Genomic DNA, 14,401 nt, shown 5'->3' with positions numbered 1-14,401 from the left:
GATCTCCTTTTGCAGTACTGCAAGGGGTGGGGGGGGGGAGGATGTTGAAAGTAGCAGCAGCTAGTTAGCAGCGGGCTGTTGTTAACAGCCGGACTTCGCTCGCGCTCTCACTCCCTACGCTCTCGCCCTCTCCTTCTTTGCTGGCGCTTGCGAGCTGGCGGACAGCCAGCCTCTAAGCGGTAGTTAGTATTCCACCCACCCCCGTACATTCCGGTACACGCGTCGATACATTACATTCAGTCTTACTTCTACACACCCACATACATACATCCATACACGATCACATACAATCTAACACCCGCGCCGTCCGAGTGCATAATAAACCACTGAATATATCACCTATACTGTGTCGCCTCTTCATTTCGGGACAGAGGACTTATCTGCAGCGAAGGAAGCCGCCCAAACAAACATTGGTCCTTCGAGCCGGATTCTTGCTGAATCGAGATTGTACCAGCAAGCATCGGTGGATTCCAGAGAGAACTGCAGATAAGTACGCTCATATTGTGCCGCCAATCGATTCCTTCCGCGATTGGCGTTCCGCACTATTCACGTCCGAGTGTCCACTTATCCATATGTACATATATTCTTATGTACATATTGTCCGATCTCACTAACACTTTCCGTTAGCTATTAGCAATTATCCGCTACACAGCCACAATACCGGCGTCCGACACGTATGTATATATGCATGTGCATATGTTTTGTGTATGATCAGCACGCACACACCCCGCCCCCAATAAAAACACACTCCTCCGAGGTAATTTATTGGCGTTCTTATTGTTTTCTATAGAATTGTATATTCTTACATTCTTATATTCATTCCATACTTATAGTAAACAATAAACATCATTAATCCCGGTGAAAAAATACCTAAAAATACCATTTACTCCACATCTACATACCACACTTGGTATATGTAGGCACCAACGCGTTAGTCCGATGCGCGGTAGCAGCGCTCCGCTGCTTATGCAAATTTCGCAATTACCGAGATTTTAAGCATTCCAGGCGCACGTGAAGTGACCCACAGCCAAGAGAATGTCCCCACATCCGGGATAAATTAATCCAACAAGAGGCACAGCTCAATTCCGCAGCATTTTTTTGCATTTTTCCGCGCCAAATTCCAAATTGCCAAAAACTAGAGGTGACAAACCAAAAGACCTAGTGGTGGCAAAATAAAAATATCGCTCACGGGCCTCGTATCCATCCGAGTAGTTGATATTTTTTCGCAAATCACCTTGTCCATCGCCCACTACGTCTAAATCCATTCCAGTATCGATATTTAAACATATCGTAGTCTAGTGCGGATCCCGATTGTGATTTTTTTTGTGCGCCAAAACCACTGGGAATAAGAAAAATATCCTTTTTTCTTGCGTCATATCATCCGATAGTTCTCCCGAACACTTCCGTTTTGCTCAAAAATCGTCCCCATCCACTGCCAATAAGAAAATATCCTTTTTCTTGAGGAATATCGTCCGATAGTTTTTCGTGCGCTACAGGAAAACAATTCCTTGTTTTCTTTTCTCCCTCTGGTGTGGTGTCCATACCTGCCTCATCCGCACATTCCTCATTTGGCGTTCTAGTATGTCAACAGGTGGGGAAGACGATAAGAAGTTTTTGTCGGTGTCTTCGCCTCGTAGTTCAAGGCCATCCAGCTCATCCGCGCCATCAACGCCGATCTCAGATACTCCAAGGGCCTCCACGAGTGCTACTGCGGGGACGACCAATTCGGTGCTGTTTCCTTCGCCGATCACGCAAAAGGTGCTTTCGCCTCAACACCCGAAGTTGGAAATCAGTTCTCGCCCCACACTTCCAATGGCACAGTCGACCGTCACCTCCGCACGGGCCAAGTTTGTGGCAGCCGTCAATAGGCTGACTACCTTGGAAGCACGTCTCACCACTTCCGGGACCAGCACCCCATCTGCCGCGGTTTCAAAGGTCCGTCGTGACCAGCTCCAGAACATGTGGGCCAAGGTGGATGCTGAGTTTGAGGCCTGTTCGGTGGCAATGCTGTGCGAGCCCCTCAAGTCCAACAGAAAGTTCAGGACATGTATGGCGAATGCTATGAGGGCTACGAGCGGTGCGTAGCGGACCTCATTGCCCAGATTGACCGCCCAGAAGTCCGTCCTCCCGTGCCGCAAGCTTCCCAGGGCGGCTGTCGGCTGCCCCCTGTGATATTGAAGTTTTCACAGGGGATTCCGTCCGCTGGCCTACGTTCGGGCCTTATTCACTGCGATATATAACAACAATCCCAGGCTATCTCCAGTGGAGAAGCTGTACCACCTCTCCACTAAGACCCGTGGCGATCCGAAAGCCATAGTCGAAAAGTCCCCACTCACCAACGACGGTTTCGAGGCAGCATGGTCAGCCCTCCGTAGCCGATATGAAAATAATCGACTCATGGTGACCACCCAAATAAATATCCTTTTATTGCTGCCTCGTGTGGGTTCCGAGACCAGTCGTGCCTTGAAAGACTTTCAGAGCACCATTCAAGGGGTTCTAACCGCCCTGGCTCACTCCAAGGTCTGCACAGACAATTGGGATAGTCTTCTTGTTACTATCTGTGCCTCCAAGCTGCCAAAACTGACCCGGGCTCTGTGGGAGGCGTCAGTAACTGACAAAAGGTAAGGCCTCCATTGACGGAAATGGACTCCTTCCTCACACAGCGATACTTGACGCTAGAGGCCATGGAGAGCGACCCCTTCCAGGCTAAGAGCGATCCGCATCCGCCACATTCCAAAGGCAATAAAAATCCGCCACCCTCCGGAAGCCACGCCAACCCGTTAAGGTCTCAAAGCAGTCCTCTTCCGAGGAATTTTCAATCCTTCAATACCCGCGTGAATCCGAAGAAGTTCCTCTGTTCCAAGGAAGATCATCCAATCCGACTCTGCCCGCACTTCATCCAAAAGTCGTCCACATCCGTACCCAATTCGACAGCTTGTCCAGGCCCAAGCTTACCAGTACATCCCACACAGAATTCAGGTTTATCCGAACCTCAGTCTCATGTCCAGACATATTTTACCTCCGTACTCCGTTCCGTTCCGCAACTCACTAATGCTTCTTCGACTTCGTCATTTCGTCCTAGCCATCCGCATGCATACATGGCGTCTCGGTCGCATGGCGACCGCACCATTCCGAGCAGACGTTCCCGAGGTACTGAGTCCTACCAATGCCGAGTCTGCTCTGAAATCCATCCGCTACGAAAGTGTCGCCGGTTTCATCGCCTAAGGACCGAAGATAGGCTCCGAGCTGTCCAGAACTTAAGCTACTGCACCAATTGCCTGGCTCACCAGCACTCCGGACAGAATTGCCGAAGCGGCGACCGGTGTAAGGTGTGTGACCGAAGCCACCACACGTTGCTGCACAGGGACGGTGCGCAACAGCCGCCCTCTTCTCGACTTCCAGCCCCCGCACCACTTCTAGTGCCATCTGCGGCTTCTGCGTCCCAGGCCGGACAACGCCTTCGAGACCCAGGATCTCCTTTTGCAGTACTGCAAGGGGGGGGAGGATGTTGAAAGTAGCAGCAGCGAGTTAGCAGCGGGCTGTTGTTAACAGCCGGACTTCGCTCGCGCTCTCACTCCCTACGCTCTCGCCCTCTCCTTCTTTGCTGGCGCTTGCGAGCTGGCGGACAGCCAGCCTCTAAGCGGTAGTTAGTATTCCACCCACCCCCGTACATTCCGGTACACGCGTCGATACATTACATTCAGTCTTACTTCTACACACCCACATACATACATCCATACACGATCACATACAATTTAACACCCGCGCCGTCCGAGTGCATAATAAACCACTGAATATATAACCTATACTGTGTCGCCTCTTCATTTCGGGACCGAGGACTTATCTGCAGCGAAGGAAGCCGCCCTACTACAAACATAGGGTATATTGTATTTGTGCGAATAACGGTTGTATGTAACGCACAGAAGGAAACGTTTCCGACCCCATAAAGTATATATATTCTTGATCAGCATCAATAGCCGAGTCGATTGAGCCATGTCTGTCTGTCCGTCTGTCCGTCTGTCCGTCTTGGTTGTCGGCTAGTTCTCAGAGACTATAAGAGCTAGAGCCACCAAATGTTGCATCCAGACTGCTGTATGCTCACACTGAAACCAGTGTATTTCAAAAATGAGCCACGCCCCCTTCCGCCCTCGCAAAAGGGCGAAAACCTCCCAAATCTACAATGTTGAAGATAACAGAAAACTTAAAACGCCATTCCGTAGGGAATGACCACATCTGTCAGATCACCAAATTGGGATTCGATTGGATCGTGCCTGCAAATATATATTTCAATCTCCGCAGTCTTCCCTCGGAGCCCCGAGGCATTCAAAAGCCATTTTTGAACAGGTATCGCTGCTTAGACTGACGCCGATCTGATGAGGAGAGTTCAAGGTGAGTGTATTATTACATTTCGGGCCAAAGTATTGGCCTGAACTGTGGCAATCAAACATTCCGTTAATATCGTCATTTGTTCCAATAACATATCCATTTTTATTTCCAGTCTCTGAGCAGATTCAGCCGCCGCTGGCTGGACCCGCTCCTGGGTTAGCAGGCTGATGAGAGTGTCCCACTTCCGACTAAGATCGATAGATTGCACAGACTGACTACTCAGCCCGGGATGTGGGACAGCTTCTGCGGCCTGAACATCGCCAATTGGCGCATTATGCCACACCTGCTGCCTGGCAGGCAGAGGCTGGGACGAAGTCTGCAGCTGTCCATTACGCACAGCTGATGCGTAACTGCCTTGAAGCACGGGTGGGGCTGGAACTCTGTCACCTGAGCGCGCACGACGTCGGCCAGGCTGCTGCAGATCTGGAAAGGCCTGATGGTTAACATTGGGAGGCTGGCGGCGTCGTCGCAAACCCATTGCGTCGGGTAAGGTAGGCATATTGAGTCTTGTTAACATGTGGTTCCACACTTTACGCAAATTACTGCACGTCTGCAATAATTCTTTGTATGCCCAAACATCTGGCACTTATGGCATTGTGGCACGCCAGGAGACCTTATCGGCTTTTCAACTTTTACACGCTGGCTGCAAATAGCTGTTTAATCATATTGTGAGGAAAGTGATACTCACACACATGAGGCGTAGAGGGTTAACAATGGTCAGTTATCCGGCGACGCCGGGACGATGGGATCGGGCCGGCAGAGGTCCAGCGCATGTTCATATATGGCCATGAGATCACGCCACCAGCTCGATCCCGTTATAAGGTCCGGCAGAGGTCCAGCGCATCTCCATGTATGGCCATGAGATCACGCCACCGGCACAGTCCCGTTACGAAGCTGGGAGAGAGCATCAGAGACGCCGATGAAAGGTCAATGACGTCGCATGGGGAAAGGTCCCGTTGTTGCTAGGCGGCAGTGGCGGTGGTCAGGCCGCGGCGACGTCATAAAAGGAGGTCCGGGGCAGCGGCTCGAGACAGTCGAAACGAGAGAGTACGAGTGCGCGCAAGTGACAGTACACCAAGAAGGAAGAAGAAGAAGGCAACATAGGCCAAGAGGCAGCCACAGTGAAGAAGTAAGAGAGCCCGCATGCCAGATCTGAGGATGTGTATCTGTCCCCACAAATGCCAGGATCTGGAGCTTCTAATGACATTGGCGGACGAGTTTGAGGCACTGGAGAGGGATCGGATGGAGTTCCGGCGAGAGGATCTCCCGAGCCAGGCGAAGGCCAATAATCCGTTCAATCGAACGCCCGTGGCGGAGGTGTGCTGCCGATGCAAGGACGAGCCAGGGACCAGCACTAGCCAAGACCCTGACAGGCCGTCCCCATCAATGTACGCCGATCTGGCGAATGCCAACGTGCAGGGGATTCGACAAGAATCCGGCGCAGGCGTGTCGGCGCTGTGTGAGCGACAGCCATTGGGCCCAAGCGTGCACCGGACTCCCATTAACATACTGCTGGAGGTGCGGCAAGGTAGGCGTGCTGACTTGGCGATGCTGTAAGCGAGCGGGAAGCACACCGCGACCCACGCCTCGGAGGGCCGTGCCGGGGTCGCAAGAGGAGGCCCCCAGAACCTAGTCGGCGGACTTGCAGAGGAGGAGGTGCAGCTCACAGCCAGGGTGGTGATCGCAGGGGAGCGAGTGGAAGGCCACGGTAGATACGGAGGCCACAAGAAGCTTCATCAGTTGCGAACTGGCGGAGAAGCTGCGGGGAGTTGGCCACGAGGAGGAGACGCGGAAACGAGTAAGACTAGCGGAAGGCCACAGCCAGGAAGTCAAAACGCAGCTGGAAGTGGAGATGGCGTTCGGAGACAAGGTGGTGCTGATGGCGCTGCTTGTTCGGCCGGGCGTGATCGACTCACTGGTTCTCGGATGGGATTTCCTTGCCGCGGTCGGAGCAGAGGTGACCTGTGCGGGGCACAGGGTGATGATCCCCTGCGAGATGCCGAGGTAGCGGAAAGGAAGAGGAGAAACTGTCCGTAGCAGTGGTGGAGAGAGCTCAGAAAAAGAGAAGAGGCTGAAAGAGACACCAATGGAGGGGAGGGAACAAAGAAGTGCGGCGTGACGACGAAGTAGAAGCGTTTCTGGCTCAGGAATTGGCCGAGCTCGCAGACATGAAGGGGACTTCAAATGTGGCTGTGCACACGAAATCGACAAGAAAGTGGACGAACTGCTCGAGCTAGGATGCATTGAGCCCTCCCGGAGCCCCTACAGTTCGCCCATGTTCGTGATGGTCAAGAAGAAAACCGGCCAATGGAGGCTGTGTGTTGACTTTAGACAGATCAACGCAGATCTATCAAGGATGCCTACCCTATGCCACGCATTGACTACATTTTGGACCAGCTGCGGGAGGCACGTTTTATCAGCAGCCTGGATTTAAAGGACGGATACTGGCAGATACCGCTGGACAAGGCCAGCAGGTGAGTATAGTGAAGTGAAGAAGTGCGGACGCGTTTCCTTGTTGCTCCCGGGCGAATGGCTGATTGCCGCGAAAACTGCAGGGGAAACAAGACCGAATGTTTGAAAACATCATCACTGGATTCCAGTACATACATATGTACATACATACCCATGAGGGATGCTTTACGTAAATAAATGCATTTAAACCGAGATATCCAGCCGCTCAGGCAGCGGGCTGTGCAGCGCTGAGAGTGTGTGTAGTCTGCTTGTACTTGCATTCTACACAAACGTTCATAAAAAAAAAAAGAGCGCAGCTAGAAAAAGAGGAAAAGCAGGGTGCGTGAGACCGGTTCATAACGAGGAAGCCTCCAAAACATGGACAACGCAGCCTCTGGAACCCCAAGACGGCGATTAGGATGAAAATCAGGACGTTGATCAGGGGGGAGGGGTGAGACTATCCTCCTTTTTATACCCTGTACTCGAAGAGTAGATAGGGTATATTGTATTTGTGCGAATAACGGTTGTATGTAACGCACAGAAGGAAACGTTTCCGACCCCATAAAGTATTTATATTCTTGATCAGCATCAATAGACGAGTCGATAGAGCCATGTCTGTCTGTCCGTCCGTCCGTCCGTCCGTCCTGATGAGCGCCTAGTACTCAGAGACCATAAAAGCTAGAGCCACCAAATTTTGTATCCAGACTTCTGTATGCTCACACTGTTACAAGTGTATTTCAAAAATGAGCCACGCCCCCTTCCGCCCCCGCAAAAGGGCGAAAACCTCATCATAAGAAGCGTCTCACACGTCCCTTCTCGTCTTTGCTCTCTCTCTCTGTCCTCTATCACTTGTTGCACTTGTTTTTATACCCGGTACTCGTTAATTTCGTTAATTTTGTCATTTGTTCCAATAACATATCCATTTTTATTTCCAGTCTCTGAGCAGATTCAGCCGCCGCTGCCTGGACCCGCTCCTGGGTTAGCAGGCTGATGAGAGTGTCCCACTTCCGACTAAGATCGATAGATTGCACAGACTGACTACTCAGCCCGGGATGTGGGACAGCTTCTGCGGCCTGAACATCGCCAATTGGCGCATTATGCCACACCTGCTGCCTGGCAGGCAGAGGCTGGGACGAAGTCTGCAGCTGTCCATTACGCACAGCTGATGCGTAACTGCCTTGAAGCACGGGTGGGGCTGGAACTCTGTCACCTGAGCGCGCACGACGTCGGCCAGGCTGCTGCAGATCTGGAAAGGCCTGATGGTTAACATTGGGTGGCTGGCGAGGTCGTCGCAAACCCATTGCGTCGGGTAAGGTAGGCATATTGAGTCTTGTTAACATATGGTTCGTTTTGACTAACCCATTTTCTCTCTTCTTGCAGTAATCTTTGTATTTAGTAAAACCACGATAATTGGCTACATGGGAACCGCCACAGTTGGCACATTTGGGCAATCCTTGGGCTCATGTTTGTCACCACACTTTACGCAAATTACTGCACGTCTGCAATAATTCTTTGTATGCCCAAACATCTGGCACTTATGGCATTGTGGCACGCCAGGAGACCTTATCGGCTTTTCAACTTTTACACGCTGGCTGCAAATAGCTGTTTAATCATATTGTGAGGAAAGTGATCCTCACACACATGAGGCGTAGAGGGTTAATAATGGTCAGTTATCCGGCGACGCCTGATAACGGCGAAAGGGCAGAGGTCTCTCCGAGCGGCGGCCAGGTCAGCTCGAGGGGAGAGCAGCGGGACGATGGGATCGGGCCGGCAGAGGTCCAGCGCATGTTCATATATGGCCATGAGATCGCCGCCACCAGCTCGATCCCGTTATAAGGTCCGGCAGAGGTCCAGCGCATGTCCATGTATGGCCATGAGATCACGCCACCGGCACAGTCACGTTACGAAGCTGGGAGAGAGCATCAGAGACGCCGATGAAAGGTCAATGACGTCGCATGGGGAAAGGTCCTGTTGTTGCTAGGCGGCAGTGGCGGTGGTCAGGCCGCGGCGACGTCATAAAAGGAGGTCCGCGGCAGCGGCTCGAGACAGTCGAAACGAGAGAGTACGAGTGCGCGCAAGTGACAGTGCACCAAGAAGGAAGAAGAAGAAGGCAACATAGGCCAAGAGGCAGCCACAGTGAAGAAGTAAGAGAGCCCGCTCGCCCGACAGGTGAGAGCCATTGGAAGCGAACGCGTCGTGCGCGAACTGAAGGTGAAGGATCCGGGCCCAGAGCCAAGGACAGCAAGCACCAGTTCTTAGAGCTGACGGTGCCACGCTAGCGGACCCTGAGGAGGCGAGTGTGACCGACCAGGTGCCCGTCTATTGAGAGTGAACGCGTCGTGCGCGGGTTTGGGGTGGGTAATAAGAGCCGACGGTGTCACGCTTGGAGGCTCAGAAGTGACCGACAACGGTGTGGCAACAGCGTCGTTAAATATAAGCCTTGAAACAGTTGCATAAGATCACCTTACGATATAGGCATAAGTCATAAATAAAGCAAGAAGTTTCCAACACCCAAGGTCTTTTATTTGTCGTACAGGCAACAAACAAATATTGTTGCATCGAACCTGCCGGCCGCTGAGTACGCCCTGCGCACCATAAGCGGACAGAAAGGTTCGTTACAACTGGCGCCCAACGTGCGGCCTGTCGACAAATTAAAAGTAACTTGAGGAAGGGGAAACAAAGATTCAGAAAACAACCAACAATGGGAAAACGGCAATAGATCCACACAATGAGGAAGGAGGAGTTGACCCAATGTGGCCTGGATTTGGGGCTCCAATTGGAAGGCACTCTGGCCGAGATACGGAGAACATTAAGGATTGGGTGGACAGGTGGCAGAGCACGAGCACGCCGATCTCCCTGAGCAAGATCAGTATGAGCGACTGGCGTTGCCCGGAGGAATGGGAAAAGCAGCAATATGGAAGTTGCCGTCCGAGTCCGCAGAGGAACTCATCGCCAGCCTGGCCACACCGGTGGCGAGCCGATCCCCAGCCGAAAACGAGCTGAGAGGGCGGAGAGGAACATGCGATAAGGCAGCCCCGCCTAAATTACGCCCATGTAGCCAAGCAGGTGAGGGAATGGTCTTTCCGTTTTGATGGAACGAAAAAGCCACTGGAGTTCCTAGAGCAGGTCGAATGGTCAGCAGACATGTACGGTTCAGACCTGGATTTGATTCCGAGAGCTATGCCAGAGATGCTGAGGGACCGGGCGTTGATGTGGTTCGTAGCGAACAACAAGCAGTGGCCGTCGTGGAGAGCATTCCTACTACTTCCTACCGAGAGGATATTTTGAAAAATTCCTGCACGAGGTGAGGATCCGGAAGCAAAAGTGGGGAGAACCATTCAAAATGTATATGGTAGAAATGCAGACGCTCATGCGACCACTAAAGTGCACGCCCGACGAGCAGTTGGAGATGATCAGGGACAATAGCATGCCAGATCTGAGGATGTGTATCTGTCCCCACAAATGCAAGGATCTGGAGCTTCTAATGACATTGGCGGACGAGTTTGAGGCACTGGAGAGGGATCGGATGGAGTTCCGGCGAGAGGAGCTCCCGTGCCAGGCGAAGGCCAATAATGCGTTCAATCGAACGCCCGTGGCGGAGGTGTGCTGCCGATGCAAGGACGAGCCAGGGACCAGCACTAGCCAAGACCCTGACAGGCCGTCCCCATCAATGTACGCCGATCTGGCGAATGCCAACGTGCAGGGGATTCGACAAGAATCCGGCGCAGGCGTGTCGGCGCTGTGTGAGCGACAGCCATTGGGCCCAAGCGTGCACCGGACTCCCATTAACATACTGCTGGAGGTGCGGCAAGGTAGGCGTGCTGACTTGGCGATGCTGTAAGCGAGCGGGAACGGCCCTCGGAGGGCCGTGCCGGGGTCGCAAGAGGAGGCCCCCAGAACCTAGTCGGCGGACTTGCAGAGGAGGAGGTGCAGCTCACAGCCAGGGTGGTGATCGCAGGGGAGCGAGTGGAAGGCCACGGTAGATACGGAGGCCACAAGAAGCTTCATCAGTTGCGAACTGGCGGAGAAGCTGCGGGGAGTTGGCCACGAGGAGGAGACGCGGAAACGAGTAAGACTAGCGGACGGCCACAGCCAGGAAGTCAAAACGCAGCTGGAAGTGGAGATGGCGTTCGGAGACAAGGTGGTGCTGATGGCGCTGCTCGTTCGGCCGGGCGTGATCGACTCACTGGTTCTCGGATGGGATTTCCTTGCCGCGGTCGGAGCAGAGGTGACCTGTGCGGGGCACAGGGTGATGATCCCTGCGAGATGCCGAGGTAGCGGAAAGGAAGAGGAGAAACTGTCCGTAGCAGTGGTGGAGAGCTCAGACAAAGAGAAGAGGCTGAAAGAGACACCAATGGAGGGAGGGAACAAAGAAGTGCGGCGTGACGACGAAGTAGAAGCGTTTCTGCCTCAGGAATTGGCCGAGCTCGCAGACATGGATGGGACTTCAAATTTGGCTGTGCACACGAAATCGACAAGAAAGTGGACGAACTGCTCGAGCTAGGATGCATTGAGCCCTCCCGGAGCCCCTACAGTTCGCCCATCGTGATGGTCAAGAAGAAAACCGGCCAATGGAGGCTGTTTGTTGACTTTAGACAGATCAACGCAGATCTATCAAGGATGCCTACCCTATGCCACGCATTGACTACATTTTGGACCAGCTGCGGGAGGCACGTTTTATCAGCAGCCTGGATTTAAAGGACGGATACTGGCAGATACCGCTGGACAAGGCCAGCAGGTGAGTATAGTGAAGTGAAGAAGTGCGGACGCGTTTCCTTGTTGCTCCCGGGCGAATGGCTGATTGCCGCGAAAACTGCAGGGAAACAAGACCGAATGTTTGAAAACATCATCACTGGATTCCAGTACATACATATGTACATACATACCCATGAGGGATGCTTTACGTAAATAAATGCATTTAAACCGAGATATCCAGCCGCTCAGGCAGCGGGCTGTGCAGCGCTGAGAGTGTGTGTAGTCTGCTTGTACTTGCATTCTACACAAACGTTCATAAAAAGAAAAGAGCGCAGCTAGAAAGAGGAAAAGCAGGGTGCGTGAGACCGGTTCATAACGAGGAAGCCTCCAAAACATGGACAACGCAGCCTCTGGAATCCCAAGACGGCGATTAGGATGAAAATCAGGACGTTGATCAGGGGAGGGTGAGACTATCCTCCTTTTTATACCCTGTACTCGAAGAGTAAATAGGGTATATTGTATTTGTGCGAATAACGGTTGTATGTAACGCACAGAAGGAAACGTTTCCGACCCCATAAAGTATATATATTCTTGATCAGCATCAATAGACGAGTAGATAGAGTCTGTCCGTCCGTCCGTCCGTCCTGATGAGAACCTAGTAGTCAGAGACCATAAAAGCTAGAGCCACCAAATTTTGTATCCAGACTTCTGTATGCTCACACTGTTACAAGTGTATTTAAAAATGAGCCACGCCCCCTTCCGCCCCCGCAAAGGGGAAAACCTCATCATAAGAAGCGTCTCACACGTCCCTTCTCGTCTTTGCTCTCTCTCTGTCCTCTATCACTTGTTGCACTTGTTTTATACCCGGTACTCGTTAATTTCGTTAATTTTGTCATTTGTTCCAATAACATATCCATTTTTATTTCCAGTCTCTGAGCAGATTCAGCCGCCGCTGGCTGGACCCGCTCCTGGGTTAGCAGGCTGATGAGAGTGTCCCACTTCCGACTAAGATCGATAGATTGCACAGACTGACTACTCAGCCCGGGATGTGGGACAGCTTCTGCGGCCTGAACATCACCAATTGGCGCATTATGCCACACCTGCTGCCTGGCAGGCAGAGGCTGGGACGAAGTCTGCAGCTGTCCATTACGCACAGCTGATGCGTAACTGCCTTGAAGCACGGGTGGGGCTGGAACTCTGTCACCTGAGCGCGCACGACGTCGGCCAGGCTGCTGCAGATCTGGAAAGGCCTGATGGTTAACATTGGGTGGCTGGCGGGGTCGTCGCAAACCCATTGCGTCGGGTAAGGTAGGCATATTGAGTCTTGTTAACATGTGGTTCGTTTTGACTAACCCATTTTCTCTCTTCTTGCAGTAATCTTTGTATTTAGTAAAACCACGATAATTGGCTACATGGGAACCGCCACAGTTGGCACATTTGGGCAATCCTTGGACTCATGTTTGTCACCACACTTTACGCAAATTACTGCACGTCTGCAATAATTCTTTGTATGCCCAAACATCTGGCACTTATGGCATTGTGGCACGCCAGGAGACCTTATCGGCTTTTCAACTTTTACACGCTGGCTGCAAATAGCTGTTTAATCATATTGTGAGGAAAGTGATCCTCACACACATGAGGCGTAGAGGGTTAACAATGGTCAGTTATCCGGCGACGCCGGATAACGGCGAAAGGGCAGAGGTCTCTCCGAGCGGCGGCCAGGTCAGCTCGAGGGGAGAGCAGCGGGACGATGGGATCGGGCCGGCAGAGGTCCAGCGCATGTTCATATATGGCCATGAGATCACGCCACCAGCTCGATCCCGTTATAAGGACCGGCAGAGGTCCAGCGCATGTCCATGTATGGCCATGAGATCACGCCACCGGCACAGTCCCGTTACGAAGCTGGGAGAGAGCATCAGAGACGCCGATGAAAGGTCAATGATGTCGCATGGGGAAAGGTCCCGTTGTTGCTAGGCGGCAGTGGCGGTGGTCAGGCCGCGGCGACGTCATAAAAGGAGGTCCGGGGCAGCGGCTCGAGACAGTCGAAACGAGAGAGTACGAGTGCGCGCAAGTGACAGTGCACCAAGAAGGAAGAAGAAGAAGGCAACATAGGCCAAGAGGCAGCCACAGTGAAGAAGTAAGAGAGCCCGCTCGCCCGACAGGTGAGAGCCATTGGAAGCGAACGCGTCGTGCGCGAACTGAAGGTGAAGGATCCGGGCCCAGAGCCAAGGACAGCAAGCACCAGTTCTTAGAGCTGACGGTGCCACGTGGTGCCCGTGAGTCTATTGAGAGCGAACGCGTCGTGCGCGGGTTTGGGGTGGGTAATCAGAGCCGACGGTGTCACGCTTGGAGGCTCAGAAGTGACCGACAACGGTGTGGCAACAGCGTCGTTAAATATAAGCCTTGAAACAGTTGCATAAGATCACCTTACGATATAGGCATAAGTCATAAATAAAGCAAGAAGTTTCCAACACCCAAGGTCTTTTATTTGTCGTACAGGCAACAAACAAATATTGTTGCATCGAACCTGCCGGCCGCTGAGTACGCCCTGCGCACCATAAGCGGACAGAAAGGTTCGTTACAACTGGCGCCCAACGTGCGGCCTGTCGACAAATTAAAAGTAACTTTAGGAAGGGGAAACAAAGATTTAGAAAACAACCAACAATGGGAAAACGGCAATAGATCCACACAATGAGGAAGGAGGAGTTGACCCAATGTGGCCTGGATTTGGGGCTCCAATTGGAAGGCACTCTGGCCGAGATACGGAGAACATTTAAGGATTAGGTGGACAGGTGGCAGAGCCCGGGTACGCCGATCTCCCTGAGGAATGGGAGATGCGCGCGGGCAGAACCACACCGACGGCCCAGAC

Source organism: Drosophila subobscura, chromosome A (genome assembly GCF_008121235.1).
Source record: "Drosophila subobscura isolate 14011-0131.10 chromosome A, UCBerk_Dsub_1.0, whole genome shotgun sequence".
Classification (NCBI taxonomy): domain Eukaryota; kingdom Metazoa; phylum Arthropoda; class Insecta; order Diptera; family Drosophilidae; genus Drosophila; species Drosophila subobscura.
Note: the sequence above shows the minus strand (reverse complement) of the source record.